This window comes from Lynx canadensis, chromosome B3 (genome assembly GCF_007474595.2).
Source record: "Lynx canadensis isolate LIC74 chromosome B3, mLynCan4.pri.v2, whole genome shotgun sequence".
Classification (NCBI taxonomy): domain Eukaryota; kingdom Metazoa; phylum Chordata; class Mammalia; order Carnivora; family Felidae; genus Lynx; species Lynx canadensis.
This window is the reverse complement of record NC_044308.2, coordinates 50,008,686-50,028,045: the sequence shown is the minus strand read 5'-3', so window position 1 is coordinate 50,028,045 and position 19,360 is coordinate 50,008,686. Positions and strand designations below refer to the sequence as shown.

The window sequence follows — 19,360 nt, the reverse complement described above, 5'->3', positions numbered from 1 at the left end:
GATTGAAGAGGTAAAAATACGGTCAGCTGGATTTCTTTTCCTAGTTTGACTTAGTGATTACAGAAGAATGAGTCTGCTATGGGGAATACTACAGACTTAAGTAACTCTGTAGATAGAGACTCTCCTCAGCAAATTCAGAAGAAGCAGCATTCCATGTGGATCCTGGGGTGGTTTGCTTTTATATATTCGGCTGGGAGGAATTCGGATACCTGGCCTGAGTCAGAACCTGGAATATGGGTGCAAGCCTCCAGTTCTTTACCTGGAGTGCGATTACTCTCCTCTCAATGTGTTTATGGGGATACCCCAGACACCTTTTCTATCTTCTGTACCTCTGTATTGACAGATGTTTCCTAGGATTAAAAATGTTTTCCATGTGTGGCTGTCTCAGCCTCCAGCTAATGATTTACAAAACTGAAAGTTAAGAATCTCAACTTCTCTGCCAGCAATGACAAAACTTTTACAAACTATATTTTCCAAGAGAAATAATTTTGTATTTAATCTTCACTCAGCATAATCCATACCTCATGAGCTCTGTGTGCACAGGCACTCCTTGATAAGAGGTAGATTCATGAAATAATGTGGATTGTAAGTTGCAGGGATGGAAATGGAGATACTTTGGGTGAATATTCCCTCTCCCCCTGCCATATCTGTTAAGACAGAATGTGACAACTATTCCCTATCAAAGTCACTCTGCTTTGTGGCTATCCCTTCTTCCTTAGGCATTAGCAATCAAGAAGAGGTCTGATATAAACATCAGTTCTAAGTATGGTTGCAGGTCTTCTGTTTAAAGTAGAAGTATTAGTAGATAATTATGAATCTTGGAAATTGTGCAAGAGGCAAATAGTACTTTGCAAAAATTCCATACCTGGAGGAGTAGAAAAAAAAATGTTATTATTCTATTTGTTAGGTCGAATGAGACCTGAATGCAAAATTAACTTCTGTGTTCTCAGTGTGTATCCTGGGAAGTGAAATTGCTGTCGTATTTTGAAGACTAGGAGGGAAGATTTTACAAGAATAAAATAATGCATTTTGTGGTAATTGGTTTCAAAATGATTAAAAGGGCTTTAACTTGATAGAAAAATATAATTGAATATTATTTGAACATTATAGCTCTAGCCATATGACATCTTTTGTGAAAATTAATGATTATTAGTTTTCTGGACCATTAAGCAGAGCCTGGAGCAAAGATCAAAGTTGTTTTGTTGTGAATTTTCTTGCTCATGAACTTTGGTGCCTTAATATAATTACCCCCTTTTTAGTGATTCCTTGAAGAGAATTTATTAGCTTCATGAATGACTTTCAATAGAGATTACCAAACTAACGGGCAGGGATGGAAAGCTGATGACTTAGTTCTTCCTCCTGCAATTTCATATTAAACAGTTGCTTTCTGAAAGCTCACACCCTATTGCATGTTTTTAACACATAATGCTTACTTACAGGGATATCACTAGGTTAAATGCATCAAAAAGTTCTGCCCAAGCCAGTTGATGATGAATCTTTGTCTTCACGCCGAATGAGCAGGGTGTGATGCGCACTGCAAAATTTGAGGGAGTGAATTCTACCTTCCCCTCTCTCCCTGAATTTATTTCAGAATTGCTGTGTTGGTAAATTAAACATAATTATTTCATTCCTGACTTGACACTTGGAAAAGCATCCTTCTGTTTATATATGATGAGGTAGATATTAGAAACCAAAGGTTCCCACATACCTTAACAGTTTCCCATTGTACCAAGGGTTCCATAAACATCAAATCTGTTGAACATAGAAGAGTTGTGTGACCTTGCTAGGAAATGGCATTAACTTATTATTTTCTTGGAAAAAATAACACCTAAACTCAGTGGTTTTCATATGCTTTTTTAAGAGAACTGTTTTTGGAAACAAAATCTTTAGAACCTAGTTATAAAGCAGATAAAGTCAGTATTGCTGTTCTTCAATCAGAGGCAGTGGGTGCAGAGTCCTACCTGCCAAGCCCTTCCTTGCCCAGTGAAGCCTCTGTCGGAACTCCAGCACTTTTCAGAACACAGTTTGAAGCCCACTAGGCAACATGATTCTCTAAAAGCCTTTTGTTCTGAGATCCTATGATCTCAACAAGCAATTATATTTGCATGTTTTTTGCTCTATAGTCTGCTTTACCCCATGGGTAATGGATGGGATATCATCAAAGTATGGTAAGATTTGGTAAATGGAAAAACCAAAGAATATTTGAGGGAACATAGGGCCAGTCATGGAAGGCAGAGAGGAATGTTTGCTGGTAAACAGGGAGACGTGAAAGGAGCTACTGCTCCTCTTTGAAGGTTATTTCACTCTCTAGTCGCCATTCCTTCATTCCCTAGGGACAATCACTGTAAAAAATCTTATGTACTCTTCCAGTATATGTTAAAGTTTTCCTATCCCTTAATATAATAAAATGATGCCATATTAGATAATTCTGTCATCCTTAGCAGGGGCCATGCTAGTCTTGTCTATATCATTCCAATTTTAGTATATGTGCTGACAAAGCGAGCGCCCCATACTAGATGATTCTGCAACTTTTTAAACTCCATGGTATGTTCTTAAAACAACTCGCATTGATGCCAATTGATCTAATTAATTCATTTTAATGTATTTCACCATATAAACATATCAAAATTCTCTATTAATAGGGAATACTATGTAATATTTTTTCCTATTACAAATAATGTTGTAGTAAACATCTTTTAATATGCAATCTGCTACCTAAGTGTAAGAGTTTGTTCATGTCACATACCTAAAAGATTTGTTGGGCAATAAGGTGAGCAAATTTCAGCCTTCCTAGAAACTGCGATTTCATTTTCAAAAGTGGTCATATAAATTTTTAACCCAGTACTTCTTGAAAGTTTCAGTCCATAACAACATGACAGTCTGAGATATTTCATTTTCTTTTCCATTCCAGTGGTTGTGAAGTGATATATCAGTGCTTAATATTAACTTGAACAATGCTCATAGTTGAAGAGTTTGAGCACCTTTTCCTATGTTAATTTCCTGTTAGGAAGTGCATTTCAACATGCAGTTTTTCTACTGGGTTGTTTTTCTTCAAATTCTTCAATGGAGGCCAAGCTAATCCTCTGTTGTATGTTGGAAATGTATTTTCCTGTTCTGTTGTTTCTTTACTTCCAATGTGATACATGTATTTTCCTATTCTTGATAATTTATGCTTTCTGTGTCTTATGACAATATATAAATAGAATAATATAACACACCACACACATATATATGTATATATGTATGTATATATGTATATGTGTGTATATGTATGTATATATGTGCATATATATATTTGTGTGTATATATATATTTTTTTCAGTTTGTTTACATTTAGGTTTGGATGCACTATATTTAAATTTTTAAGAAATAAGTACCTGATTTCCAATGTGATCATAGCATTTTACATTCTTAGGGTAGCAGGTTTGAGTTGCTTCACATACTTACCGACACTTGTTATTGTCAGTCTTTAATTTCAACCATTTTGCAGTATATGTCATAGTATCTAATTGTGGTTTTAAGTTTTATTTCCCCAATTACTAATGATGACAAGCATCTTTATTGTACTTTTTGACTGTTAATGCATTTTTTGTGTGTGAAGTATCTGTTCAGATTTTTGGTCCAACTTTAAATTGGGTTTCTACTTAATATTTTAGTAACAATTTTATAAATACAGTATACTTTTATAATGATATGTGTACATATGTACATATGTATATGCATAAGTGCATGTGTATGTATAAATGAAATTCATATTGTAATGTTTTTTTAAAATTTTTTAATGTTTATTTCTGAGACAGAGACGGAGCATGAGTGGGGGAGGGGCAGAGAGAGAGGGAGACACAGAATCAGAAGCAGGCTCCAGGCTCTGGGCTGTCAGCACAGAGCCTGACGCAGGGCTTAAAACCACAAATCGTGAGATCATGACCTAGCCGAAGTAGGTCACTAAACCAACTGAGCCACCCAGGCGCCCCTCACATTTTAGTGTTTTTGCTCAGTTTGTGCCGTTTCTTTTCATTTTTTATGGTGTCTTTTGAACAGCAGAATTTTTAAGTTTTGATTAAATACAATTCATTTTTTAGCAGATTTTTTAAACTGCTTAATTAAAAAAATGATAGGTTAACAGGATATTGAAAGATACTATAGAGATCAAATGTACCCTTCACTCAGTTTCCCCCAATAGTTATATGTTACATAATCAGAGTACAATATAAAAACCAAGAATTCGGCACTGGTACAATGTGGGTACGTATCTGTCATTATATCACATGTGTAGATTATATAACTGTCACTGCAATCCAAATGCAGAACTATTCCATCATGCTCTGTGCTATCCCTTTGTACTCTCTCTGACCTCTCCCTTCCCTGTTTAACCATGCATAGCTCATTGCCACGTAGTATTCCATTGTGTATATAAACCACAATTTCTTTATCCATTCATCAGTTGATGGACATTTAGGCTCTTTCCATAATTTGGCTATTGTTGAGAGTGCTGCTATGAACATTGGGGTACAAGTGCCCCTATGCATCAGTACTCCTGTATCCCTTGGGTAAATTCCTAGCAGTGCTATTGCTGGGTCATAGGGTAGGTCTATTTTTAATTTTCTGAGGAACCTCCACACTGCTTTCCAGAGCGGCTGCACCAATCAAGACAGCATGGTATTGGCACAAAAACAGACACACAGACCAATGGAATAGAATAGAAACCACAGAACTAGACCCACAAATGTATGGCCAACTCATCTTTGACAAAGCAGGAAAGAACATCCAATGGAAAAAAGACAGCCTCTTTAACAAATGGTGCTGGGAGAACTGGACAGCAACATGCAGAAGGTTGAAACTAGACCACTTTCTCACACCATTCACAAAAATAAACTCAAAATGGATAAAGGACCTAAATGTGAGACAGGAAACCATCAAAACATTAGAGGAGAAAGCAGGAAAAGACCTCTCTGACCTCAGCCGTAGCAATCTCTTACTCGACACATCCCCAAAGGCAAGGGAATTAAAAGCAAAAGTGAATTACTGGGACCTTATGAAGATAAAAAGCTTCTGCACAGCAAAGGAAACAACCAACAAAACGAAAAGGCAACCAACGGAATGGGAAAAGATATTTGCAAATGACATATCAGACAAAGGGCTAGTATCTAAAATCTATAAAGAGCTCACCAAACTCCACACCCGAAAAACAAATAACCCAGTGAAGAAATGGGCAGAAAACATGAATAGACACTTCTCTAAAGAAGACATCCAGATGGCCAACAGGCACATGAAAAGATGTTCAGCGTCGCTCCTTATCAGGGAAATACAAATCAAAACCACACTCAGGTATCACCTCACGCCAGTCAGAGTGGCCAAAATGAACAAATCAGGAGACTATAGATGCTGGAGAGGATGTGGAGAAACGGGAACCCTCTTGCACTGTTGGTGGGAATGCAAATTGGTGCAGAAAAAATGAAATATGGCCTTTTGCAGCAACGTGGATGGAACTGGAGAGTGTGATGCTAAGTGAAATAAGCCATACAGAGAAAGACAGATACCATATGGTTTCACTCTTATGTGGATCCTGAGAAACTTAACAGGAACCCATGGGGGAGGGGAAGGAAAAAAAAAAAAAAAAAAGGACGTTAGAGTGGGAGAGAGCCAAAGCATAAGAGACTGTTAAAAACTGAGAACAAACTGAGGGTTGATGGGGGGTGGGAGGGAGGGAAGGGTGGGTGATGGGTATTGAGGAGGGCACCTTTTGGGATGAGCACTGGGTGTTGTATGGAAACCAATTTGTCAATAAATTTCATATATATAAAAAAAAAAACAAAAAAAACACCATGCATAGCACCCTTAGTAACCACTAACCTGTTAACAGTATAATTTTACATGCATGTAATCATATAATACCTTTCATCTGGATACCTTTTTTCTTTTCAATTAATACACTTAAGATCTAAGTTGCTGTGGATATTAGCATATTGTTATTGCTGATTAGTGTTCCTTGATAGGGAGGTATCACAGTTTAACTTTTTGTCTCTTGAGGGACATTTTTATTGTTTCCAGTTTGGGGCTAAGATGTTAAGAACAGTCATTTGTAAGTTTTTGTGTGGATGTTTCATTTTTTTTTTTTTTTTTTTTTTTTTTTTTTTTAGGATAAATGCCTGAGAGCAACATTGTTGGCTATATTGTAGAGGTACATTTAATTCTATAAGAAATGATCAAACTACTTGAGAGTTACTGTATTTTATAATCCTACTGACAATGTATCAGAGACCTGGCTTTATTGCATCCTTTCTACATTTTGGTATTGTCAATGTTTTTACGTAACTGTTCTAATAGGTGCATGGACATATTTTATCATGCCTCCAATTTGCATTTCCTGAATATTTACTGCTACTAACCATCTTTTGATGCACTTGTTTATCATTCATATGTCCTTCTTAGTGAAATGTCTGTACATCTTTTGCCCATTTTCTAATTGTGTATGTATGGTGGTGGTTTGCTGTTGAGATTTTAGAGTTCTTTAGAAATTGCAGGAAGTAATTCTTTGTTGAGTACATAGTTAGCAAACATTTTCCTCCAATGTATAGCTTTTCCTTACATCCTTTTCACAGGGGCTTTCCAAGAGCAAAATTTTTAAAATCAAATAATTGACTTTTCTTTTTTGCCGTCATGATTAAAAACTCTTCTCCAAGCTGTGTGTCTTAAAGACGTTGTCCTGAGTTAAGATTTTTTAATCTTATGCTTTATATTTAAATGCATGGTTAATTTTGAGATAATTTTTGCAGAAAATGTGAGGTTTAGGTTGAGAATGGTGTTTTTGCTCGTAAATATCCAGTTACTCGAGGATCTGTTGTTGAAAAGTCTATCCTCTGGTAAGTTGCTTTTGTATCCTTATGGGAAAAAAAAAGAGTTGTGTGGATCTTTAACTGGGTTCTCTATTTTGTTGCATTGATCAATATTTCATTCTATCTACTGATACCACACAGTCTTAACTGTAAAATAAGTCTTGAAAAAATATATATATATAATTGGAGACAATTGGCATTTTGGTGTCTCAAGGCTTCCAATTCATGGTATACCTTTGCATGTATTAATATTTTGATTACTCTCATCACTGTAGGGTGGGGATTTAAGTTTCTGACAATAACTGGATTTGTTTACTTTAGCTTTCAGTAACATCAGCTTTTGCCCCACATGCTTTGAAGCTCTGCGTTTTCTTAATATTTTTTAATTTTTTTTAACGTTTATTTATTTTTGGGACAGAGAGAGACAGCGCATGAACGGGGGAGGGGCAGAGAGAGAGGGAGACACAGAATCGGAAACAGGCTCCAGGCTCTGAGCCATCAGCCCAGAGCCCGACGCGGGGCTCGAACTCACGGACCGCGAGATCGCGACCTGGCTGAAGTCGGACGCTTAACCGACTGCGCCACCCAGGCGCCCCATTCTTAATATTTTTTAGATTGTTGTATCTTCCTGGTGGTGGATTTACTTTTATATTCTTATACAGTGTGTGTCTGTTAGTGTTTTGTTTTGTTTTGTTTTTGCTCTGAAGTCTATGTTGTCAGATGTTAGTTTATCTACTACTGTATTCTTTTGGTCGTTTGTATAGTATATCTTTTTCCATTCATTTACTTTTAGCCTGCCTCTATCATTATATTTGAATTGAATCCCTAAGCCTGTAGTTAGGTCATGGTGTTTTTTATCCATTCTATTAAGTTTTTTATTTGATAAATTTATTTTTTTAGTTTATGTACTTTGAGAGACAGTGCACACAAATGGGGGAGGGGCAGTGAGAGAGGGAGAGAACAAGAATCCTAAGTAGTCTCTGTGCTGTCAGTGCAGAGGCCAACACAGGGATCAATCCCACAAACTGTGAGATTGTGACCTGAGCTGAAATCAAGTCAGATGCTTAACCAACTGAGCAACCTAGGTGCCCTGTCTATTTGATAAATTTAGATCATTTACATTTAATACAATTATTAATTTTTTTAATGTTTATTTGTTTATTTTTGAGAGAGAGCATGCCGTGCACAAGCAGGGGAGGGGTAGAGAGAGAGAGAGACAGATGACCCAAAGTGGGCTCTGTGCTGACAGCAAGAGAGCCTGATGTGGGGCTTGAACTCATGAACTGTGAGATCATGACCTCAGCCATAGTCATACACTCAACTGACTGAACCACCCAGGTACCCCTGATGCAATTATTGATAAGGCTTAAATGTGCCACTTTATTCTTTGTCTTCTGTTTGTTTTCTTTGGTTTCATTCTCTAACTTTTCTGCATTTCTGTAGGTTACTTGTAAATATTAAATTTTTGAGTGTATTTCTTTATATAGCTTTTTTAGTGGCTGCTCTAGGTATTGAATTATGTTTAAGTTTTTTATTGCTTCCTTAAAACATTGCCACAAACACAAATTTTTATCTTAAAATTCTGAAAGTGAAAGGTCTGTTATAGGTTCGCTGGAATAACGTTAAGATATCAGTACAGCTATATTCCTTTCTGGAGGCTTAGGAAAGAATCTTGTTTCAATTACTTTGCCAGCTTTTAGATGTACTTATACATTTTTTTTAGCTCATAAAGGTTTAGCTCTTTTCAAAACCAGCGACTCCGTATTGAGCTTTATAATACTGAATCACTCTGACCTCACTCTTCTACCTACTTCCATATTAAGGGTCTTTCTGATTACATTGCATCCACCAGATAACTCTCCATATTTCAATATTATGGTCAGTTGATTAGCAAACTTAATTCTATCTACAACTTTAATTTCCCTTTTCCATGTTAAGTAATAAATTAAGTTTCCAAGAACTATAACATGGCTGTCTCTGGGGGCCATTAATTTGCCTAATACACATTATATACATATACAATTGATCAAGTTGGTTGCTGTATACATTTTACCAATTAAAGTGAAGTGCAGAAACCTTATCTAACACTATTTCCCTTTATTCTCTCACATTTAAAGTAAAATTGTCTTAAATATTTCCTCTGTATACAACCAAATCAGATAGTGTTAAAATTTTTATTTCATCCATCAAACATAATGCAGAAAACTCAAGAGGAAAAGGAAAGCATATTACATACACCCACAGTTTTGCGCTTATCCTTCATTTTCCTTTCTGGATGTTTCAAGATTTCTTCTTTTGTCATTTCCTTTCTGTTGAGAAATATATTTTAGCCATTCATTTAAAGTGAGTTGGCTTGTTATAAAGTCTCATATTTTTCCTTCATCTGAGAATGTCTTGATTTCCACTGAATTCCTAAAGATATATTTGCCCTGAATATGGAATCTTGGGTTGATCATTTTCTTCTCTCAACGTTTGAAAAGTGTTCTACCATCTCTTTCTGCCCCTATGGTTTCTGCTAAGAAATCCTTTCTCATTCAAACTGTTTATTCCCTATGGATCATGTACCACTGCTCTCAGTGCCTTTAACATTTTTTCTTCGCTCTTGGCTTTCAGGAGTTCGTGATGTGTCTTGACATGAATTTTTCATTTTGTCCTGTTTATGGTTTGCTCAGCTTATTCTGCAGATTTGTGTTTTAATTTTTGCCAAACTTGGAGAAATTTTTAGTCATCTTTTTTATTGAATACATTTCAGCTCTGTTACGGTCTGTCTGAAAGTTGGTGTCCTCTCAAAATTAAAATGTTGAAGCTCTAAGTCCTAATGTGATTGTATTTGAAAGTGGGGCCTTTGAGAGTTAATTAGGTTTTGATGCGGTACTGAGGATATGGCCCAATGGTGGGATCAGTGTTCTTATCAGAATAGGAAGAAAGGTCACACCTCACTCTGTCATGTGAAGGTACAGTAAGAAGGTGGACCTCTGCAAGCCAGGAAAAGAGCCCTTATCAAGAATAAAATTTTATAGCACCTTGATCCTGGGCTTTCCACTCTCCAGAACTCTGAGAAGTAAATCTCTTGCTTAAGCTACTCACTCTGTGGTATTTTGTTACAGCAGTTTGAGTAGACTCAGAATTCTATTCCTCTTACTGTTGTTTTCTGGAACTCCAATGAGATGAATATTATCTATATATATATTTTTTTTTCCAGAATTATGTATGTCCCTAAAACTTTTCTCAGGCTCTGTAGTTCAGACTGTATAATTTCTACTGTTTTATATTCAAGTTCATTAATTTTTCTCTCAATTGGATGTTGAGTCTATCCACTTAGTAATATTTCAGTTGCTGTATTTTTTATTTCTAAAATTTCCATTTTTTTATATATTTGATTTCTTTGAGACTATCTACTCCTTCAGTAAAACTTGCTATTGATTGGTTCCAGACATATTTATAATTGTTGAAACATTTCTTATTAGCTGCTTTAAAATTTTTGTCAGATATTTCTAACATCTGTGTTATCACATTGGCATCTGTTGTTTTTATTCATTCAGTTAGAGGTACCTCGCATGACAAGTGATTTTAATATGGACATTTGGGTGTTATGTTGTATGACTTTGGGTGTTACTTAAATCTTGTATTTTATCTTGTCTGACAGTGCTCCAATTTTTGAGAACTAGACTCCTTTCTTCTAGGTGGAGATGAGGTTTTCTACTTCATTTACATAGATACTGAGGAGGGGGAACTTTTTTGTTCCTGCTGTGGGCATGACTGGGTGTTGAGGCTTCCCACTGGGTTTCTGCTGATACCACCCTAACTAAGATGGGAACAGGTGTCTAATTGCTGCTTCCTATGTAGACACCACTGACATCGAGTTGGTGACTTTATTATGGCTGAGCAGTGATGAAAGTCCTGACTTTCCACTAGACCTCTTCTAATACCACTCCATTGAGGAGGGAAAGGGTGCCTCATGACTACTTATGTAGGGGAGAAGTTGAGGCTGTTGTTGGTGTGATTTCCAACTCTCTAATTTGGCCTTCTCTGAAAGCACTTCAGCCAGTATGGGGGACTGGAGTACCTCTTTACAGCCTGGCAATTGTAGATGTCTAAGCACTCCTTTTGACCTTCACTGACAGTGAAAATGGGGGCCACAGATTTTCTGTGTGTGTGGTGTTTGGCTAGAGTGGGTTAATTATTGTCAAAAGGTCTGTCTTGCTGGCCTGTCCCTATCTTGGTTTCCCTGTTAGAGTAGGCTTTCCTTTAAGCCTTTCATGTCTGCACCATTGATATCCTTGGGTTGTCGTGTTTGGAAGGAAACAGAACATCCATCACTGTATTCTACTTTGAGGCCACAGTCACTAGCCAGTATGTCTTCTCCCCAAACTTCAGAGCTTTATATGTGTTTATTTGATATAATATGTCCTAAGATTTTAGTTGTATTTAGTGGGAATAATAGGGAAAGTAAGTCTATCCATTTTTTTCTGGAAGCAAAAGTCTGACAGATTTTTATATTGTTAAAGCACTATTTTATTTTGGGGATAAACCCAATTTGGGTAAATGTGTACACCCATGCTGGATCAAATGCAAAAGTTTTTTTAGGATTTTTCTTATGAGCTCTCCTATATGATACTGATATATAATCTTATTTTGTACTATCCTTTTCTGATTTTAATAGCAAGCTTATACTAGCTTTGGAAAATGTACATTTCTTCCTGTTTACATCCTATGTGTTCACTTTACTTCTCTAGTCAAATTTATATATAATTGGTATTATCTCTTTCATACAGACTTGATAAAACTTTAAAAAATCATCTGGCATTCTTTTGCAGGGCTATTTTCCTATTGATTAAAGTTCTTTAGGAATAGTTTTAGTTTTCTATATTTTTGTATAAATGTTAGTAATATCTTTTAGAAATTTTATACTTTGTTAATACTTTTAGAAAATTACCTTCAGGTTTTATCATTAATTTACTTGAAGGTGTTTATAGCATACTTTTAAATTTTTAAAATTTTCCACTGAATCTTCAGTTAATATCCTTTTTACATAATGATATTTTTCATATATACATTCCCTCTTTTTAACCAGTCTTGCTAAAGAATTGTACTTTGATTTAATGCTTTAAAGAAGTGTTCTTCTTTCCTAACTTTTTTGCGTATACTTCATAATTTTACATCAGTTTCAGGTGTACAACATAGTGATTGAACAACTCTCTATGCTATGCTCAGCACAAGAATAGCTACCATCTGTCACCATACAATGCTATGAAAACATCATTGAATATATTCCCTGTGCCATACGTTTTATTCCCATAACTTATGCATTCCATGACTGGAATCCTGTGTCAGCTACTCTCCTTCATTCATATTCCCCATCCCCTCACCTTTCTCCCTTCTGGCAACCATCAGTTTGCTCTCTGTATTTATAGGTCTGATTCTGCTTTCTGTTCATTTGTGTGTGTGTGTATTTGTGTGTGTATTTCAGATTCTACATAAGATGAAATCATATTTCTCTTTCTTAGGCTAATTCGTTTCACTTAGACCCTCTAGGTCCATCTTTGTTGTCACAAATGACAATGTCTCATCCTATTTTATGGCTGAGTAATATTCCTGTGTGTGTGTGTGTGTGTGTGTGTGTGTGTGAATATCTTTGTCCATTCATGTGTCTATGGGCACTTCAGTTGTCTATATTATTCTAAATAATACTGCAGTAAACATAAGGATGCATATATCTTTTCATTTTCTTGTGGTAAACACCTAGAGGTAGAATTACTAACTCATATGGTACTTTAAATTTTTTGAGGAATTTCTGTACTGTTTTCCCCAGCAGCTGTACCAGTTTACATTCCCACCAATAGTCCTCAAGGGTTCCTTTTTCTTCACATCCTCACCAACACTTGTTATCTCTTGTCTCTTTGATTCTGGCATAAAATACACACATACATCAATGGAACAGAATAGAGAGCTCAGAAGTAAACCCATGCCTACATGGTCAATCTATGGCTAAGGAAGCAAGAATATATCATTGGAAAAAGACAATCTCTTCAAAAAATGGTAATGGGAAAACTGGACAGCTGCATGAAAAATAATGAAACTGAACCACTTTCTCACACCATACAAAAAAAGAAAAAAAAATCGAAATGGATTAAAAACCTAAATGTGAGGCCCGAAACCATAAAACTCCTAGAAGAGAACACAGGCAGTAATTTCTTTGACATTAGCCATAGTAGCATTTTTTAAAAAATCTGTGTCTTAAGACCAGGGAAACCAAAGCAAATATAAATTAATGGGACTACATCAAAATAAAAAGCTTTTGCACAGCAAAGGAAACCATCAGCAAAACACAAACATAGCCTACTAAATGGGGAGAAGATATTTGCAAGTTATATGTCTGCTGAGGGTTAATATCCAAAAAATATAAAGAACTTCTATAATTAGGGGTGTCTGAGTGGCTCAGTCGGTTAAGCATCCAACTTCGGCTCAGGTCATGATCTCATGGTTTGTGAGTTTGAACTTTGTGTTGGGCTCTCTACTGTCAGCACAAGCTTGCTTGGATCCTCTGTGTCCCCCTCTCTCTTGTACTTCCCCTGCTTGATTGCTCTCTCACTTCCTCAAAAATAAACATTAAAAAAATTCTTAAATTCAACACCAAAAAAAGTCCGATTAAAAAATGGGCAGAGGACCTGAAAGACATTTCTTCAAAGCAGGTATACAGATGGCCAACAACACGTGAAAAGATGCTCAGCATCACTAATGATCAAGGAAATGCAAGTCAAAGCCACAATGAGATAGCATTTCACACTTGTCATATTTTTCAGAAAACAATTTTACAAAATAAATTTGCATCTTTATTATCCTGATTTTTATTCTATGATTCTTGTTTGTACCTTCTTGAATTGAATTTTTATCTTGTCTATTTTAATTTTTAAATTATATTTAAAACATTTAAGGCTGTGAACTTCCTTTTAAAACAGATTTATCTTAGAAGTTAATATTCATCTACATGTATGTGTAGATGTATGTTTAATATTAGTTTAGGTACAAATATTTCATAATTTCCACTGTTTCTGTTTTTCCTACCCATATCATATTAGGGAATGTTTATGTCTCCATAGTTTTTTGTTGCTGGTGGTGGTGGTTTTAAATTGCCAACCCGCTGTTGATTTCTTACTTAATTGCTCTTGATGATACCACTTTTATAGACTATATTGAGGTTTCTTTTGTGGCCAGATGCATTATCAGGCTTTAATAGTATTTAATGTGAAAAGAGAAAACATATTGCAGTTTGATGTGAATTCTGAACCCACACTTGGTATTGGCCTGAGGTATCTTTAATGACGAGTAAACTTTTTCCATTTATGTTTTTAGGTAGATGGAAAATTTCCTCATTGTTTTTCCATTCTCCTAGTGTTTATCTCATACATTTACATTCTAAGTGTTGACGTTGTGTTCACTCACTCTTTTATTCAGGTAGCTGTAAAAGTTTTAGCTTTGGGGCATCTGGGTGGCTCAGTCAGTTAAGCATCTGACTTTGGCTCAGGTCTTGATCTCACGGTTGGTGGCTTCATGGCTTCAAGTCTTGCCTCGGGCTCTGTGCTGACAGCGCAGAGCCTGGAGCCTGCTTCAAGTTCTGTGTCTCCCCCTCTCTCTGCCCCGCCCCTGTTTGTGCTCTCTGAAAACTAAATATTAAAAATATTTTTAAATTATAAAAAAATAAAAGTTTTAGCTTTAATTGTGCACAGATTATGCAATGTGGGTTTGCCATAGTTCTATAGTTCTATGAGAAATGGTGATATTTATCTTTATTTTCAAGTATTCTATCCATAGTCCCTAGCACAGTGCCTAGCACGTAGGGGTCACTGGATCAATATTTGCTGAATAAATAAATTGTTCCAGTGCTCCTGAGAGCAATTTTGGCCTTGACTTCATTCACCATTAGTTTTGAGTTGCTACTTCATATGTGGTGATTCGGAGATTATGTTTGTTTTTGTTTTAAGCTTAGACAGTTTTTAAAGTTTTGTAAATAATATTTTGAGTATAGTTGACACATAGTGTTACATTATTTTCAGGTATACAACATATTAAAATTACTATATAGTTGTGGTACCTGGCTGGCGTAGTTGGTGAAATATGTGACTCTTGATCTCAGGGTCGTGAGTTCAAGCCCCATGTTGGGTGTAGAGATGACTTTAAAAAATTGTTACATAGCATTTGTGCATGTGTGTAGAATTGTGGTATAGGTGGGCCAGAGAGCAGACTCTTTCTCATATCATGTTATTCTGCCTTATTGTCCAGAGGACTGGCCTAGATTTTTAAAGAACCAAATAAAATTCTGATCATGTCACATGTCAGTGTCTTGCTTGAAAACACTCTGTGACTGTACATTACAATTTGAGTATAATTTAAATTGCTTAATGGAATATATCAAGATTTTTATGCAATAAATCCTATCCACCTATGCTTTATTTCTTATAATTCTTTACTTTTACACTCCCGCGTTTCAGTTCCTAATGCCCCACAGTCCTTAAAGCTTCAAAGCCTCTGCAAAACTTTTTCCCTCTAAGAATGCCTTTGTTCAACCGACAAACACCATTCTAAATCATTATCCCCATGAATTGTTTACAAGCCTAATGTCCTCTCTGGCTGCAGAGTTAGATCTTTTCTTCATGCTCCCATATCAACATGTTCATATCTTTCATATATCCTTAACATAGCATGTTCCTGTTGTGACTCAGTTTTTCAGGTTATGTCCCCTGCCGCCAGCCCTTAACTGAACAAAAAAAGTGTTTGAGATATGAATGTGAATCTCTCACTCAGCACCCCTTCCATTATATCCAGAATTGCACCTGAAATGAGAGCCAGAACAAAGGATTTCCTCTGCTCTGGCAAGATCTAATGAATATTGATAGCCTCACAAGATAGTTGCCAAGATTCAATAAAAGAGCAGATAAAGTGCTCTGCAGAATATCTAGCACATAGTAAGTACTCTGTAAAGGTTAATGACAACTCAGCAATCCCCTAATTACAATATAGGTTTTTCTCTGGACGGTTCAGCTCCCATCTCATGACTTTTAGGCATAATATACATGTTTTAAAAGTCATGTAGTTTGATATGCTGGCAAATAATGCAAGCCTGTTTCCAAAATGAATAGTGAACAATATTATCACTAGTGGGGGATTTACATTATCCTTGAATGCTCTGAGGGCAAAGAAGGACGTTGGAACAAAGAGTTTAGGAAAATTGCTAAGCTAGCTAGGCCTCCAGAACTCAGATTCTTGATACATTTTGAAATCTCTTACATTCAAATTTTCTTCAAAAAGTGCCATATAACAAGGATAAAATACCAAGAGAGAAAACACGATTTTTACTTTTATTCTAAATTGTGAAATAATTATAAATATCTCAAATTTAGGTGGTAGATATTAATATTTTGGTGATAATTGACGAGTAAATATTTCTTGTTAAACTGAAAATAAATTACACATACAGAAACAAAATCATAGAATTTAGAGCTAGAAGCTTTAGCTACATACTGGGCAAACCCCTTTATTTCATCTACATATGAAGGGAAAGTGAATGCTCAGGAGGTCGTATGTCGACTTAAGTCACATTTAAATTCCCTTCTCAGGGATGTTCACATGAGAAACGGTGGTGGGTTTAGTAGTCAGGAGGCACACTTAAATTATGGATTTTCCTATAAGCTTAAGATTTATATTTTTTTAGGTTCCTATGCAGCGTGGTTGAACACAAGAGCGATATTCACCTAGTAAATATTTTATAAGTTTAAAATTTCTTAAAATAACTAGTTCATGGAATATTGAGACATTAAAAACTGTACAGTCACTGGAAGGAACTTCACCGATATCCTATTTATAGAGGAGGTTTCATTATAAAGTAGATGGATGCATTGTGGCCTTATGTTAACATCATTAAGTCACTAAAGTACAAAATGACCTTGTTGTGGCAATGATGAGACTTTTGAGACAAGGAGCATTGGGAACGCCCTTATAAGGAGTATTCAGCATATAATTACAGAATTTGTTACATTTTTTGTATGTTTTTGTAATTACAGAGGTTTGATCAGACTAAGCAAAAACAACTACATGTGTAACAAAAGACAACTGGCAGGGAACAAAGCTATTCTTACTGAGAGTGTATGGGTATACTGATAAAAATACATAACATGTATAATTAATATTTACTTATATATGATGTATATTATACCTGTATTATACATGTATATATGTATATACACCATAAACATTTCCTATATTTTTATATAGTATTTTAAATGTGTTTATTTTAATGGTCTCAAATTACTGAATCAAGGTCAGAGAACATTATTTTCAACCCATATTTCTGTACTTGATCATGTATGTTTTTCCAGTTTGTAAATAATAAAAGAATACAGATCTTTACACATTAATTTTTTCTTTATGACTTAAAGTTACATTAGTTTGCTAGGACTGAATTAACAAAGTACCATAAACCGAGTGACTTAGGACGACAGAAATCTGTTGTCTCACAGCCCTGGAAGGTGGATGTCTGAGATCAAGGTACGCTGAGACGGCAATGCTCCCTGTGAAAATGCTAGTCAAGGGTGTGTCCAGCCTCTCTCCCAGTGTCTGTTCGATAGTTCCTTGGCTTGTAGCAGCAGAGCTGCGATCTTCAGATGGCATTTGTCTTGTGTGTGCACCTGTCTCCAAATGTTTTTTTGTTTTCAATTTTTTTAAATGTTTGTTTATTTTTGAGAGAGACAGAATGTGAGAGGGGGAGGGGCAGAGACAAAGGGAGACACAGAATCTGAAGCAGGCTCCAGGCTCTGAGCCATCAGCACAGAGCCAGCCGGGTGCGAGGCTCAAACCCACAAACCGTGAGATCATGACCTGAGCCGAAGTCGGACACTTAAGTGACTGAGCCACCCAGGTGCCCCCAAATGTATCCTTCTTATAAAGACCCCAGTCATATTGGATTGGGAACAACCCTACTCCAGTATGATGACTTTATCTTAACTAATGATAGCTGTAACAATTGTATTTCCAAAGAAGTCTACCTTCTGAAGTACTGTGGGTTAGGACCTTAACATTAATTTGGGGGTGGGGGCATAATCCATAACAAAAATAAATTCTTGAGCATCAACTTAAAAAAAAGTTCTCTTCAAAACAGAGTCTACTGTTAGACATCACTAAAATTTTTCTAAAAATTCTATTAGTTTTCACTATCATCAACCATGCATCACTATTAGATTAATGACCATCAACCGTCTTTGGTATTATTTTTAATACCATTAAAATATTCTGATCTTTAGTAATTTTATAATCTGAAGCATAGTTTTAATAAGTTTATCATTGTTCATGCATTCTACTTTGTGAATCATCCAGTCACATTCTTGACCAGTTTGGGGGGATATTAGGCTCAAATTTTTAGAGACCTGTAAGAGTTCTTTATATTCTGAACATACTAACATGTGTTTTTAGTAAATACATTTCATTTTCTTTTTGGTTTTATTTTTTTTTAATGTTTATTTTGAGAGAGAGCATGCAAGCACTAGCAGGGAGGGGCAGAGACAGAGGTGGAGAGAATACCAAGCAGGCTCCACACTCAGCATAGAGCCCCATGTGGGGTTTGATCTCATGAACCATGAGATCATGACTGGAGCCAAAATCAAGATCCAGTCAGATGCTTAACTGACCAAGCCACCCAGGAACCCCTCTTTTTGTTTTTATATACAAAAATACTAAATAGGCATAACAAAGCCTCTAACTGTAAATGTATCTTCTCATTCCTAGGGTTAGTTAATATTCTTTTCCAGTTTTACTTATTTACTTATTTAATACATCCGTAACTTCATGGGCTATGTGTAAGATAAGGATATAAATAAATAATACAGATATTTGACCTATGTTCTAAGTGTCATTTATTGACCAGTATGTCTCTTTGCCTTTGATAACAATCCATCCTTCCTTATTTGTTGAACTCTTAGGTACAAGGGTTTGTTACTTAGCTAATTTTGTTGAACTTCTTCATCTATTTTGCCAGGACAATAATGCTTTAATTAGTATAGATCTTTAATATTCTTACAGATTTTCCTCTTAATTCTCCTTTTAAAAAGTCTTATGTATTTTGACTTATTAATCCAGTTATACTTGAAATACTTTTTTTTTTGGGGGGGGGGAGTGTGCACACACATGTGTGCCAATGAGTGGGGTGAGAGGCAGAGGGAAATAGACAATTTTAAGCAGGCTCCACGCTCCCTGAGCCAAAATCAAGAGTCAGACACTTAGCCGAGTCACTTAGGCACCCCCGTACTCGAAATATTAATTCTATAACAACTTGCTGTTAGGATTTTAACTATAATATCTTATAAATCTGTTATAAAAGAATTTATCTTTTCTCTATCCAGGAAGATGAAATAAATTTTATTTGGAGTTTTAGGTACTTCCATAATGTATTGTAGTTTTTTTAAGGTTGTTCACTCAATGCTCAGCAAACATTTATTGGTGTCTACTATACTTCAGAAAGTAGTAGAAACTAGAAA

At 35.8% G+C, this 19,360-nt stretch overlaps 1 protein-coding gene and 1 non-coding gene across 2 annotated transcripts in view; one reads left to right on the top strand and one right to left on the bottom strand.

Annotated features, from left to right (window-relative positions):
- Nucleotides 1-19,360, top strand: part of UNC13C (unc-13 homolog C) — a 613,702-nt gene that overhangs the window by 126,377 nt on the left and 467,965 nt on the right. The window lies entirely within an intron of this gene.
- Nucleotides 2,401-2,506, bottom strand: LOC115517358. Its single transcript, XR_003969820.1, has one exon. It is a non-coding gene; the product is annotated as a U6 spliceosomal RNA (small nuclear RNA).